Source organism: Musca vetustissima, unplaced genomic scaffold (assembly GCF_032173495.1).
Source record: "Musca vetustissima isolate MV318-11 ecotype Yass unplaced genomic scaffold, APGP_CSIRO_Mvet_v1 utg43710, whole genome shotgun sequence".
Lineage (NCBI taxonomy): Eukaryota > Metazoa > Arthropoda > Insecta > Diptera > Muscidae > Musca > Musca vetustissima.
Window position 1 is genome coordinate 124,629 of NW_026876092.1, and position 16,921 is coordinate 141,549.

Below are 16,921 nucleotides of genomic sequence, written 5' to 3' on the forward strand. Positions count from 1 at the left end.
ATTATTATGCGTTTGAAATACAAAATTTGAACTCGACAAATTTGGCTTTATAGTTGGTGGCAATGGAACCAAATAATGGACTGAATAATTTTGATGGATTAATATTATTTATTTAAAAAAGAAAGTAAAGATATATAGTGTGTATTTTACAGCATACAAAAGTTATTGTAATGTCCATGTGAAAGAAGTTCCGTCACCACTGAAAAGCTAATACTGAAATGTAAAATGATTTTGAGAATAGTAATCCCTTCCGAAAGGATTGAGCCAGGTTATATAATAATTAGGACATGCCAATTTCATGAGTTTTGTTTGCTATGTGAATTCCCTTTGAATCAAAAAATAAAATTCATTTTTTAACCTTCACGAGAAATGTTTTTGAAGCATTTTTCTGACACTGTTTTTTTTTTTTTTTTTTTTGATAAACACGGTCAGTTTTAATTGAAACGACGAGAAATTATGCGACCAGGAAATGTTCTTGCAGTAAATTCATTCTAGTTGTGTGGCATATTGAATAAAATAGTAAGGAGACTATAATCATAAAACTTGGACCCCTATAAAATAATAATATTTCAACTAGACAGCACCTCATGATGACATTCCGGACAATTGAATACTAAATCTTACAGTGTAAAATTCAGTGAAAAGAAGAAAAAAAAATCGCTCAAAAAGTAAACACCGTTAATCCCACGTCTGTTCGCTGTTGAACCCTTAATTATGAAATCATTTATTACTTCCCCATACAAAACGAATTTTTCAATTCGTACATCCTCAACTATTAAGAGAATTTATAAAACAATATTTTTGACAAATGAAAATAATTCAATAAATTCTCAAACATTTTATTTGAAAAAAAATGCATTTTGTTGACATAAATTAAAAATAGTGTTGTATGAACGGGTTAATTCATGTACGTAATTCTGAAAGCGATCAACGTTGTTTAGATACCCGTCAGAACATGACATAACATAATTAAAGATTTTGAAAATCGCGCAAAGTTGTGGTAATAAAGATTGTAATCAGAAATCAAAAAAGTTAGATATGAGAAAAAATTGTTGTCGTAGACATGTGGTGCATTTTTTATGTATTTTGTATTGTAGTTTAATATTTTTTGGAACAGAACTCTCGGTATGAGTTCTATAAATAGAAATGTGAATTTGTAAAATTTTATTTGGTGTCTAAGGTGTAGCATAACCTTGCAAGAACCCAGAAAACGCCAATAATTTTGGCAAAATGTCTACATTTTTAAATTTACTTTTATTGAGTACTTTGCACATAATAATAAAAATAAAATAATTAATATTAAAAACGAACTCATCAATTTCTAAGAAAAAAAGTAATAAAGGCAACTAAAACAATTCCAATACACTCCCTTTTGCATTTTGGAAAAAACTTTTAGAATAAAAATATTTGTTGCACTTATGCCAAAGTATTATATTTTAAAGGTGTCATTTATACAATTTGACACACTTTCAACCAATGTCAGTGCAATTTAGTTGAAATATTCGTCCGTTTGATATGGCTCTGAAAAGCGCTCAAAAGATTTCAATCATTATTATATTAACCTTCTTTTGTATCGGTCCAAGATCACACAAGTTAAGGTTATAACATTTTTACTCTGAATTAGCAGTTTTTTCGTCCACGTTTGACGATTTTTAACCAAACCTATTTTGGAGTTAATGCTCATAAATTTGCCTACCCATTATCATACGTGAGTTCACATTACGACATCTAATTTGAGGTTTGGAACCAATGGAATACCTATTCTACCCTTCTACATGTTCCAAGGTAGAACAGTTTTTTTCACTCAAGATTCGGATCCCTTTGTCGAATTTTTAAGATTTCACTGTGATTTATTTTTGTTAGATATTTTTTATTTGTGTTAAAAAATTGCACAAAATTTTTAATAAACGGGTTTTAAATAATGTAAAACTTACGTTTTCTTAAAATAATAGTAATAATAACCAAAAAGATTAGAAAAACGCGTTTTTTTTCCATGACTTTTCTTCAAATTATTCATAAAACGGGCAAATGTTAATGTTTTTTTTACAATTTTTGGATAATTGTTTTAAGTACTAGATTCTTAATACATAACAACAAAGAATTTTTAATTTATTTTTTTACTATTATCGACACTATATGTACATATTTCTATTACAATACGGATCATTTTAGGATAAATCAAATGCAGTTCACCTGGGTATTTGTCACTACCGTCGGTCAAGGGTCGGGGAAAAACGTATACATACTTATACATATATATTATATTAAACACTTAAAAACAAAATAATAAAACATAACACTATTTGAACATGCTGAGTATTCGGTATTTTGTTCGAATATTTTTGTTCGTAGGTTTCGTCGTCAAAATGTATAAGAATATTCGAATATTTTGCAAAAAAAAGTCGTTACAACCAATATGTCGTCATAATATTTTTGTGTGGGTTATAAAGTGGTGAAATTCGGGACTTTTGGATTTCGTCGATATATCCGATATGTAGTTATCAACGGTGTCGTTATAAACTCTTCTTGTTTTTTTTCTTTCACAATTTCAATTAATACAATTTGTGTGTACGATTCGTTTTTGAAGCGTTCGGTTGAGTTATTCCTGGAAATTTCCGGATTTCTACTTTGTGCTTGGTCAAATATCTCATAGAGCAAATAAAAATCAATTTTCTCTCTAAATTTTCTATTTTTCGGAACATGGGACGCTTTTCTACCAAAAATTGCAAAAGCGGTACTATATAGCACTTTATTGGAGTTTCATCGAAATGGAGCACTAAATGCATAAAGTTTGCCCGATTGCGTTGATATTTTTCACAGCCTTAATAATTGCACATACAATGAAGTGCATTAGGTTTCATTTAATTCGTTTCATATTTGGATATAGTTTCTATATTTATTATTATAGCTAGAAAACAAGATACATCATACGGACCGGAAAAATTAACAGCGCTGTTCAAAGTTGGCCCTCTCCTCTATATATGCATATTTAGTATATACCACCACATATGTCATCGTATTTCATATGTTGCCCACCATAGAATAAGAATTTAACTGTAAATTTCGGGGCATAAACAAAGATTTTGGTCCACGGCCCATTTCATAAATATAAACCGATCATCATCGTTAACTATAGGTGTCACCCGGGACTTTAAAAATTTTGTCCCAATCCCCGGTGTACGTTTTTCTGGAATAAAATGTTGTCGTTTTTAACACAAAAGTCTGGGACCATTGATATATTCATCAAAACAGGTATTTCCTAAGCCGTTCCCCTCCCTGTGCAAAATTCGTGTTGTTCTGATATTAATTGTGGTCTGTAGACCAACAAGAAACACAGACAACAATACAGATTTTGGTCCAAATATTAATCGATCATTACCTACAATAATTTAATAGTAGCGTAATTCCCTATTTAGATATGGTCCGATGTGTCTACTTTTGTTTTATCCATGAGGTCCTGCAAGCAAACTTTGATAGAAGACGCCAACATCTTATTTATGATTTCATTTTAAATTGTGCGAAGAAGTCAATACAATTTTACAAATTAGAGTATTTTCATTTGTTAGCCCACCAAGCCAAAATAATTGAAATATATATGTAAATATTGTTTATCATAAAAAAATCTGAATTTTGATTAACTATCGGAGAAAGTAACAAAAACATCTGATTTAAAATAGTTGCGCAGACCGAAATTGGAGATGGTTTGTCTTAATACTTCATTTGTGTTAGGTACATATTGTGCCACCTCCGTTTGTGGAGGTGACTGGACTGGATGTGAATATATAAATGAACCAAATTTCTTTAAAAAGTGAGGTTACATAAACACGCCAAATTTAATTTACAGTATGTCAAGAATGACTTTACACATGCATAATTATTAAACATATTCAGATGTAGAAGCTTGAAATAACACTTATAATTTTATTTTTATAATTTATTGGTTATTTATAAAGAACAGCACAACAAAAACAAATATGGCATGGGAGACTTACAACTATGGACGCACAACAATATTTAGATATTTTAAAGAAGCACTTGGTAACCAGTGCTGTGAACTTTGGGTTCATCAGGGATAACAAGCCAAATTTTAAATTTTATCAGGATAATGATCCTAAGCATAAGTCACATATAGTGCGCATGTGGCTTCTTTATAACTGTGGCAAGGTTTTGATACGCCTGCCCAGACCACAACCCTATAAAAAATTTGTGGGTTTATTTGAAAAATAAGGTATTAAAAACTGCAATATTGGATGAGTGGCAGAACATTTTGAACAATTATGACTTGCAAAAGTTGGTCCACTCGATGAAAAAACGTCTGCAATGTGTGGTAGATGCAAAGGGAGGCCATACAAAATATTAAAACTATGGAAATGTGTGTTCAATAGTATTATTATACTATATACCTTTACATTTACTTCTTGTGAAAAGAGTTAATTGACAATGTTAAAATTGAATATTTTTTGTTTTTGTTATATTTTTTAATGTTTTTATATTGAACTTGCTATTTTTTGCATTTTATCTCTGTAAAAATAAAAAAAAATAAAAAAAAAAAAAAAAAAAATAACTTTAATAAAAAATATTTTATGTTAATTTCTAATAAAGTTGAGAAAATTGTGTATTTATTCAATGTGTAAACTCATTCTTGACATACTGTATATTTTTTCCGAAGAGCAATATAACTTAAAACAGAAATTCCCTTCAACATTATTCAAAGTCGGAATAATATTTGGGACTAATGAGTCCAAATTTAGGACAAGATCCAGACACATCTACTTCGTTAGTATTACAACTACGTTCGGTGTCCATTTACCAATGTCCATATAAAAATAGAAACCCCTAAGGAAAAGAAAGACTCACCCAAAAAATATAATAAATTAAGAATTCAACATCACTACATAAACAATTACGTTGTAAAAACAACAACAGCGAGGATAACCGAAAATGCCATCTATCCAGCAGCAAGTTCCTCGTTGTCACTGCTGTGGTCTTACTCATCATCACTTTCGAATGATCTTGTATATTCTCAGTCATGGACACCCTTAATATGAAAACGAAGCTGCATTCACAACATTAAAACACATGTCGAACATATGTGGAGGTTGGTACCTTAAAGCAATTGACTCTATGTATTTAGGACAATGGCTGAGAATATTTCATTTTCTGGATGTAGTAGTCTATATTGTCACATTCAGCGGTCATCTGAATCTCCAAACGAACATCGTGGGGAACATTATTATATACATACATTTTCGTCCAGATACGTTGCAAGAATACATCTTTCTCTCCATCATTTATGTAAAAATAAATATCATTTAGGTATGTTTAAATCAATAATTACAACAAATTTTTATATTTTAATGATCTGAATAAAATGTCGATTTAACAATGTACGTTTGCAATATTTTATATAGAGCTTTACATATACTATACTACTACTCCAGGATTTTATTTGCTTTACCACACTGTGGCACAGGGTATTATGTCTTTGTGCATATGTTTGTAACAGGCAAAAGGAAACGAGATAGATAGAGTCGATTTATGCATGTACGTCCGATATTTATATTTTAGTGGAGATATTTGATACCCAATAATAACCCATTGTACAAAATTTCAGCGAATTCGATTGAAGAGCGCGCTCAAGAACCCCAAACGTGGACCGATATAGTTCATCTTCGAATTTGATCTGTCTGCAGACAAAAGACAACTATATGCAAAATTTGGGCGATCTATCTCAATTTGTTTAGAGGCTAAAGTGATTACAACAGACATCGTCATAGAATTTTACGCTGATCAAGAATATATACTTTATATAGAGTCGGGAATATACCCAAAGTGGTAAAGGATATCATATAGTCGGTCCCGCCCAACTTTACTACTCTCCTTACTGGTTGGTATTGAAATTCTGATGTATGAGTCAACGCTTTGGTACAGCCTCCATATAACGGTACCGTCCGATATGGTGTATTTTGAATGCCCAACACATGTTCGAGGGTAAAGAAAGATCGATTATGTGAAATTATTTAATTGACAAAATTAGGCCTTGTTATTTAAATAATTGCACAAAATTCCGATATGGCGTTCAAAATTACTCGCCCTATTACAAAATCAGAAATTAAATGTTGGTTTAAGGGGACCCCACCCATTCTCGGTTTCAAAAATTTTAATTAATTTTATTTTGATTTAATTTGAACCTACACTAATTCAAGAATGTCCCTATAAGTGAAAATCTCAAAAAGTGAAAATCCCAAAAATTTTTGAAGATATAGCCGATTTATTGTGTTAGCATCAGGTGACAGCAAGAGGGCTTCTCAAATTTTAAACGCGTTTTTCTCCAAACAGCGTTTTTGCGAATGGCGGGCACGATAACTCAAAAAATAATAACCCAATTAATTTCAAATTTTGGGACGTTTCTCTGTGAGTGTATAGCTATCGTATGAACTAGGATAAAGCCAATAGGTGAAGATAAAAAAAAATTCAAAGTTCCGCCATTTTGTTAATTGTTGTGCGAAGTCAATAATTCTAGTTCATACGAGAGCCAGACATGTACTCTTTCTAACACCGTTAGAATTTTCGTATTCCGATGTTCCAGTGAGGAGTTATCATGCCCGCCATCAAAAATAAGGACATTTCTTTGATCACAAAAAACAACAACAAAACAACAAAAATTTGTTGTAAATTTTTGTTCTTCCTTTTTAAATCTTCAAATATATATGTGCAAAGTTACAAACCTTAACATGCATTGGTATTTATTTACCAGCTCATTTAACATCTTAAAAATAAAAAAAGAGAAGGGGGGTTTCCCTTAAGAAGGACTACTCGCAAAAAAAAAAGATTGGCAAAGATACCATACGATTTGAAATATTTAAATGTATCTGCTAGCATTTTCCAACGAAATTTGTCTTTAATACGACATTTTAGGTGTCAATTAGTAGAAAATGTTCACAAATACCTGATGAGTGTCGAACATAAACGGTCACACTTGTAGATCAAAGTATGACAATCAATAGAAAATGTAAACTCGACTGTGGTATACTGCGAAAAATTGTTTACTAACACTCACTTCAAAATAGCAAATTTGTGTATTTGTCGGATCCGCATCATTTTAGCAAAAATAATTACAGTCACTTCGTCGTTTTCGTCGTTCCTATCAGTATATTTAACACCATTTTTCAATGGCTACTGACGTCGGTGTCGTTCACACCGCTCTGTCTGGAGTTTGGATGATAGAAAGAAGTTGTTACTGCATTTCCAGTGGATTTAGTGAGGGTGTCTATGTTTCGGAAACGGTTGCATTCATTGGATGGATCGTGCTGCTGAAGATGCTCAGATGGATTCGTGATTTCGGCAAAAGTCGAAAGTAAATCATTTTCAAATATTAGAAAAAGACGCCAACGCCGCCTCTGTGGCGGAGGACTGATGATAATGATTATGACAATAGGAAATACGAATGAGTATTTGATGAGGCAGCATTTACTAAATACTCATCGTCACATTCACAAAAGATCAGCGCGCCACTGATTTTTGCAGGCTAATATCGGACCGTAGTAAATCAATGAATTACGGATAGCAGAGATCTTCAATAACGGCGTGGATTGGTGGCAACGTGGATGTGGAGAAGCGTTTGTTGGCGAAAGGAATAAGCCAAGTCTACTTTGGTGGCTGCTTACATGGAAATGCTTACAACAAAACTGGCTAAATATTTCAAATGAATGGCAGTTGCATTCAGCAATGGAATGGAATCAAATGGAAAACGCTGAGGAAAAGGGTACTGACGCCAAGGGATAGCAAAACAGGGAGCATCGTGTTGATATTCGTGATTTATTTCTTACAGCATTTGTCGCCACTGTGTCGTGTCGTATTAAAACTGTCAGAAACGGCTAAAACTTAACGCTTTGTGCTTCCCACACATGGACTTTGTTGTAAATGTCGCATGCATGCTATTTTCCAACTGTTTCCACGCTTGCTGCCCACCAAATCACACTGTACATCAGCGCAAAGAAACTTACTTCCACACTTACTGCCATTTACCTTCCATACTTTGCCTTGCCGATCACTATCAGCAAATCGCTCTGCCAAGCAACTTCGCCGGGAAATTTGTATGTACTTACTAACCGTAAGTCGCTGCTGCCAATACACATCCATAGCAAACATAGAGATGAATCGTAGTAAATTTCAACTAGCCCCAAATTGCCCGGTGATTTCAAGCACTCATTATGATGAAGCGATGACAAATTAAAGTCCAACGTTAACTTACTGAAGAACATATCATCTAGCCATTCATTCATTCATTCATTCACCCAACCATCCATTCATAGGTGGTAGTTGGGTAGTTGACAACTACATGCATATGAATATTTGTATACGTGTGTAACGAAAAAGTACACTCATGCATAAATACGTTTTGTTAATTTCTTGATGTTAAATGCATTTTACCGTTTCATTGGTGCGTTTAGCTTCGACGGCAATTAAAGACAATCCGAATCGCTTTTGACAATGACAGTCACAATTGTTTCACTTGTTGTAAAAGTTAAAGTCCACATCTTGTCTTTGCAGAAATACACATTCCCTCACGCATATACCTGCATATGTTTACCGTTATCATTACACCCATGTAGAGTATATAGTATTGTGTGAACTTTTGGACTCTAATGTTTATCCAATTAAATCAACGGAAATAGATCTGCAAGAGGTAAATAAATTTAGTTTAATTGCAAAATAATGTAATTTGTTAAAATATAAGTTAATATAAGTCAGCGGATTTGAATCTGAACTAATATAAGGTATTTTGGGTTTAATTAATAAATCGACCAGCAGGCGAACTGATAACACTTTGTTCTGAGTTTTATCCGAATTCGCAACGTACCCCTTCACAATTTTCCGGTTCTGATGACGAATTCCTATCAAAATTGGAACAAAATTGTGTAGAGGTTCTTACGAATTCAGAATGATTTTTAGAAATTCGTGAAATTAGCATTTGTTTGATCCGAAATTCGGAAAAACTCGGAATATTTTCGAACACAGGGGGAATTTTCAATTTCTATTTTGTTTTAAAATTCCTTTGAACCAATTTTGACGTTTTAATTTTTCAACACATAATAAAATTTGTTCGCGTTCACAAATTTGGATGATGCGCGCAAAAGTTATGGCGGTTTTAAATGTTGTATTTCATTTTCGAATTTTGCGAATTTCTCCACAAATTGTTATACACATTTGTTTTCCTTAAATACCCGTAAAATCAATGTAAAATGCGTTAGTTTTATAATTTTTGCTTTTATATAAATTTTAGCTGATATGTACAGATGTATCCTTTACACATACATAATTGTAATAATATGATGTCATCTTAAAAATTTAAATAAAATACTTTATTTGAAAAGAAGGAAAATCCAGATCTGGATCGCGTACATAACCTAAGATAATTTGATAAATTCTGCCGTTTTCGAGATAAAACGTTTTTAAAAAATTTAATTTGTGGGAGATTTACGACATCATCCACTTTCGACTGTAAAAAATAGCTTACAACTTATTCTCAGACCTACATAATATAAATACATAATGTTATTAAAATCGGTCAAGCCATTTCGGAGGAGCATTTATACGAACACTGTGACTGGAGAATTTTATATATTAGAAAGATTTGAATGTTTTGCAGAACCAGGTCGTTAAAAGCGGTATTCTTCTGTGTGTATAAAGGACAGTAATTCGGAAATGTTAGATTTTGTCGTTATAGGCGATAACGTTATAAACGATTTCGACTGAATTGGAGAAAATAAGCGTAAAAAACAACAAAACGGTACAGCGTTTTAATGACCTTAAGCCAAACCATGATCAGTAACGTAATAATTAAAACATGTCAACAATAATCAACAACAATAAAATACATTTATTTTTGGATAGCCTTAACAAGTTTTCTAATTAGTGATTTCTTAAATATAGTTTAAGAAATACGATTTTGCCTAAATCTCCCAAAATATGTGACGTATTCTTCTAGTTGATTGCTAAAGATCGGTAGAATCTGATAAGTGTTTCGACTTTTAAAAATAACTAATACATTGTAGTTACATAAAAAAATAAACGAATCAATCTCTTTCAATAATTATGAATTTTTCGATGGTTCATCTAACAGCCATAGTGTGCGGCTCGATGCAATGGCGGTTTCAAGGTATTGGGCAATGTCAACTGTTGTGGCCTTATTAATACTCATTAATACATCTATTAATTAAATCTATTGGGAAGTACAGTTCCGCCCTTACATACAACGTCCATTTAATTCGGAATGATGAATATTTGCATGCTTGTTACTCAGTCAATTTTTGCAATCCATCCTCGTCTTTGAATAACAAAATTTATATTTAAACAAGTTTTTCATTGTAAAAATGTTCAACTCCATACTAATACAGCATCAAATATTTTGAAACTATTTCTTTGTAAATTAAAGTTTAAGAAAATCATCATCTTAAGAAAAACATCACATTAACCGAACTTACTCCACATACATGGTTTAATAAAATGGTTTGAAAAAAAAAATGACAATCAGTCGGTAGCTATACCCTACGTTGTAACAATTATACCATACTAATACGTATATAAATTATGTATGGTACTAACTACAATTATGAACGAAAAACCTGGACAATCTAAGAATTAAGAATTTGTGATGTGTACGGAAATACACAGAAGCGATTATTCAAACTTTTGTTCCCTTTATTCGTGGACGAGAAATGTCATACAATTGGATTTAAGTGGACTGTAAACACATACGTTTTTCTCTGCATTCATTAACTTAAACTTACATATGTATACAGTGGTTAAAAGAACTATTTTTCTATATTATAGCAAGAATTAGGCGTAAAGAAAAAGTTGAGGGGCATGATAAACAAATACATATATTTTGTCGTAAACATTTGTTTCCATTTATTATTCCTTCATGAGAAACCTGAACAGACTTCAGTTAAATGTTTCACCAATATTTAACTAAATTGTTTGCGCACAATTTTTGTTGCATGTCGAAACCACTGTTTGTGTCCGTTGTAAAAATTATACATTTTTAGTTAAGAACTTTAAAGTCTCCCCTAATGTTTTTCGACGATTGTCACTAACGTTTTAGTGGAGAAATGTTTCAACACATTTAACAACGATTTCTTTCGGTTGGTGTGGAACACTTATGTCGATTCGGTCTGAATAACCATAATTTGCCTAGTGGTGGTGGTTAAGCCCATTTCACGCGTTGAAAATAGTCATAAGAGGAACTTTCGCTGCGTTCGCTGCTTAAGCAACTAACGCCACTGACCGGAACACATCTTTAAAATCGAATTATATGAGTTAAGTAAGCACATCAGTAAACAAACGACAATCATCTACATAAACATTGTATGTATGTATGTAGACATGTAGCATACATAGACGTGTATGGGCATACGTACAAATGAACTGAAATGCAACGATTTCTGGCAATGGTACGAAGTATAAAATCTATATCTGTACGAGTTTTAAGTCACCTAATACTCGACGAACCAATGGACAGAACGTCATTCTTCAAAACAGATCGTGCTTTAAGTAAATGTTATTGATTAATGAGCAATAATTAGAGTTGGTGGTACTGAACGTCATACTTCTTGATTATCTAACGCAGTGACGGACTCTGGTTTTGTGCAAGGGTCCAGTGAGTGCCACGAATTGCACGTTGGCCTACAAAACTATTGTACATACATACAGAGATGAGAGAATGCATTCACGAACAGGTAGTGAACTTTTCTCATACATAATTGTTTGTCTGGCGAAAAAGTTAAAACACACTGAAAGAATATCACCGACAAATATAACAATAAACGAATCAGTCATGTCAGTGTGAAGGAATATAATATCTATAACACTCTAAATATTGATTTTGACTCTTCAGAATTTTAGTTTTACCCTTTATTTATTTATTTATTCATTCAGTAATAAGGAAGCCTTCACGGCCAATATTATATTACAAGTTCAATATATGCCTAAGAATAATTCAATATTAATAATAAATTCAAAATTTATACATTTATTATTTACATATTTATAATGAACCAAATACTCACTGATCCCCACCATAAAAAGTAAACGAAATAATATACAAACTAAAAAACTAAGAAGGTCGTGCCAGTAATAGATTCTTCAAAATTTGACCTAACTTAGTTAAGAAAACGCATCAATTTCAGGCGGAAAACATTATTGGAGTGCGAGAAAATCCTCAAGTCATAAGGTAAGCTGTTCCAAATCCGGGCTATACGCACAACAAACGACCTAGCGTACATAGATCGAAAAACGCGTGGTATAAAAATTTGAGGGTTTCTAGTGGATCTAGAAAAAACAAAGAACGAACGCAAAAGAGTAGGCTTACCAGTCTTCACAACTTTGTGGAACAATATTAAATTGCGACATTTGACAAAGTTTTTGAACGAGCAGCCAAGAAAAATTTTTACATAACTTGATATATGATTCCTACTAGGAACACTGTAAACAAATCGCACAATAGTATTCACTACACGCCTTAGCTTAAGAGTGCAATTGCCAACAGTGCCTGAAACAACCTCTAAACCATATACAACTTGCGACAATAGAAGCGAACGAGCTAAGATAGTTTTGACACGAAGGGGCAAGAACATATTAGTCGAACGTATTCTGCGCAGAATACCCCAAACCTTTCCAGCAACGACGTCGATATGAGACTTAAATGTTAACCTATTATCTAATATAATACCAAGGCATTTATGTTTATCAACAAATTCAATTCGAGCACTACCAAGGAAGATGTTCAAATCAACCGACGAACGGTTGTTAGGGCAAAATAACATTGCCTTAGTTTTCGAAGCATTCACATTTAAAGAATTTAAAGAGGTCCAGTTCAAAAAACGTTCTAAGCTAGAGTTAATAGAACTCTCTAAAATATCTATACTAGAAATAGTACCTGAAAACAACAAGAATACATCATCCGCAAAGAGAAATGTGGCACATGAGCGAGGGCTAAATATACCAGGAAGATCATTAATATACAAGACAAATAATAGGGGCCCCAGAACTGATCCTTGTGGAACTCCAGAAAACAACTCTATGAAATTAGATTTTTCACCATTTAAAGCAACAAATTGCGATCGTCCAGTTAAATAAGAATAAATAAGTCTGCAAGCAGACCTAGAAATACCATATTCACTGTTTAGTTTGCCAACCATTGTTTTATAACAAATACAGTCAAAAGCCTTAGACATATCTAGAGAAATCATGACATTAATCTTATTAGAGTTAATATTCAATAGATGTACAAATTTTGCTTCGAGATTAAATCCAAAAAACAATAACATCATAATCAAAATGACACAACCGTCATTAAAACAAACAAGTTTTTTGTTTCATAAGCTGTGTTTAGATCTTGCTATTAATTCAACCAACAATATATGACAGTCAAAGGAATAACAAACAACTCTTCTTAAACCCCCGTTTGGATAGGGCGATTTTTTCATACGGTTATAGTCTCACAAAGTCAAAGTCTCAAACATTAACCAAATAAATGCTCATAGAAATGGTTTGCTATGGTGTGGTATTTAAAAAAAATATATAGTTTTGGCAATGCTCCTCATAAAAATGCCGCCCAGACAAATGTATGTTGAAGATGTTACCTATTTGTTCGATGTGAATGTATATACATACATTAGGGCAGGCCATATTTTTTTGTCGATTAAATCCCACCCCCAGAATGATTCTATGGACAATTCTAAGCAACTTTGGTGAAGGAACCATAGGTCTATCTCGATTTTCCAGTCTCACACTTTTCAAAAAAATGATTTTTCCCTATAACATCATTTTGATTCAAAATTCGACTTTTTATCCACAGTTATATTATCTTTTTTATGTAGATATGGGGGGTTTTTGGGGTCGAGAAATTAATTTCTGATCTTTATTTTTACCTATGACCACCGCCAGAGGCCGTTTAACTATTTTCATACATATTTTAACTATTGTCTATTTTCTGACTAAAATTACAAGTTTTTCGGTAAAATGGATAAAAAATCTAATTTTGAATCAAAATAATTATAGGGAAAAATCATTTTTTGAAAAGGTGCTTAAAATTGATTTATTCAAAAAAAATTTCTTAAGTGTAGTGGCGTCTATGAATGTCGATTTTCTAGCCTATCTGAAACTGTGTCTATTTAAGTGTTAGCTGTAAATCATCAAATGCGTGTTGGGCTAATTCAACTGATCTGTAATAATAGTGAATATTGCCATTAGTCAATTGTGGTCGGGGTGATGTATGAGCTCCAAATTGGTTTTACGGTTTCACATATCCATACATACTTTCTCTATGTTTTAGTGCACTGCACAATTGGCAAGCGGAAGTTACTTAATGTTCAGTATGATCAAACTGTTGCTCTCTGTGGCCATCGTCACGAATGCCCATGAATTGTGTCACAAAGTCTTGTTTCTTGTCAAACCAATTATTTGATCACCCACACACCTACTGCATAAAAATAATAATTTGTGAAGAAAAAGGTTGAATGTCGATTCTCATCTGCTCTTGCAAATGACAGCGAATTCGATGTATTAGTTAAAGTGTGCATTCGTTGCCAAAACACAAAGAGCTACTTAACTCGTTTGTTCACCAATTCAAAAGGAACGTTGAAAATATTGCTATGATCCATTCCATGTGATTCCAGTGTATAAGAGTGGCCTGGAAAAAGCTTTTGGCAATCAAACTTTTTTACAAATGAAATTCTCAAATTCAATAAAGTGTGTAATAAAAACGGCCTCTTTAATTTGTGCTGTATTTATGAAAATCATTGTTTAGTATGTAAATATACTATCTCATATATATTCTTCACACCCTAATATACACCATCAATGCATTGTCTACATAATTTGAAAGCGTTTGCAAATTGATAGAACAGGGATGAGACAACAATGCATTACATTTGTTGCGATGACTTTAATCTAATATTGCCACCTCAGTATTGAATTGTTTGACCATTTTCAATGGAAAGAGCAAAAGCTTGGGCACGTTTTCGACATGTTCACATAAAAATTGCCAAGCTTACGTTCATATATGCGAATATGCACACAATCGTCCATACAGACCGGTACATAATTGTATAATAGCAGAACGTTTGTTTGTATAGATGGAACGAAATCGAATGGTGTGCTTTTATTATTGCTTCTCAGCATCTGAGAATATCTCTCCAATGGCCACTTCTGGCTATGTTGGGATGGTCTGCAATTCATTCTTTGGTAAAGTGGCCACAAAAGGTCGAAATTAAATCACGAAATAAATGTTGTGATCACTTCTTAGCTCTTCGCTTAATACATACAGTCGGCCATAGTGTTCCTTGTACATATTCTTCGACTTCTTTTTTGAAATTCATTGAATGTTGCAATATATTTTAATAAAAGTCTTCGTCTTTCTCTCCTTTTTTTTTGGATAAAATAGAAACTTTACATATAAGACATCAAGCTCAATAAAGCCTCATATTCCATATCCATCATACCTATTGCAAGTAGTTTATGTTATGTTGTACTTTATATACCATCCATTATACGATATTGAACGTACCTATAAAATTGTTGCACATAATGTCGTGCCTTCAGACTGATGTTTTATGTCGAAACTAGTGTATGAAACACTTAAGCATTGAGTTGGTCACATGTCAAATAGTTATGGACATAGGCACAGTTGTATCACTATTATCGTCACTGAAAACCAGTAAGGAAAGTTCAAAAGTCGGACGGGGCCGACTATATGATACCCTTCACCACTATGGGTACATGCAAGACATGTTAATATCTACAATATCCTGTAGATATAGAAATTTCGCATACATCAGTCGGGACCTAATTCAGTATTCTGTGCAAAATGTTACTTTAGTCGGACCACTATTGGGAGTTTGGTGCACTATTTACATTAAATCGGACGAAACTATACATCGAAGCCAGGGACGTACGCAGGGGGGCGGCCCTGGGGGCCCGGGCCCCCCCCTTCGAAATGAATTTTTTTCACAGTAAATTTATGTTTGCAACAGCGAATTTTTTCATTTTGTACTGCAGACGGACTTGCATAAATCGACTCAGAAAGTGATCCTATACATATTCACAAAAGGAACCATGGGTCTATCTCGATTATTTTTGCCTGTTACAAACATATGCACAACGATACAATACCCTGTACCACAGTGCGGTGAAGGGTATAAAAAGGGGATTATAAGGGGACCACCCCTAAAAGGGGGCGAATATTAATAATTTTTGGAGGGAGGTTTGTTGCCATATATGACTACAAAAAACAAAATTACAAAGAATTTGGTTGAAAACGCGTTCAAGAACACCAAAATACAGAAAATTGGGGGGTACCCTTATATGGGGGTACCCGAAAAAATGGACCTACATTTATTATTTATAGTGGCGAGATTTGCTACCTAATAAAAACTCGACGTACTAAATTTCAGCGAATTCGGTCGAAGTCCATTCAAATTTGACGGGAATTACATATTCAGAAAAAGCTATATATTTATATATATAAAAATTGTGTAAAAAATGTATTCACTTATCAATTGAGAACGGCTGGATCGACTCAAAATTTCAGTCATGTGTCCATGATTGTAGTTTGAAGGTTTTTAAGGAAATTTATGAAAAATCCGCAAAAATCTTGAAAGAAAAATATTTTTAAAGAACGTCAAGACCGATGTGGATAAGTTTTAATGACATTTTGAGAATATGTGGCAAAATATATGTTGAAGGATATTTGCATTTCCACACATTTTATATCGAACCTTTATGATATCCTCACTTCGTGTTTTTTTGGGCGAAAATCTCAACATATGTTCCAAGGTTTATGCATAAGGTTAACAGGCAGGCGAATTCATGCCTTATACCATGTTCTGACGGACATTCGATCAACGTAGTTCGCTCT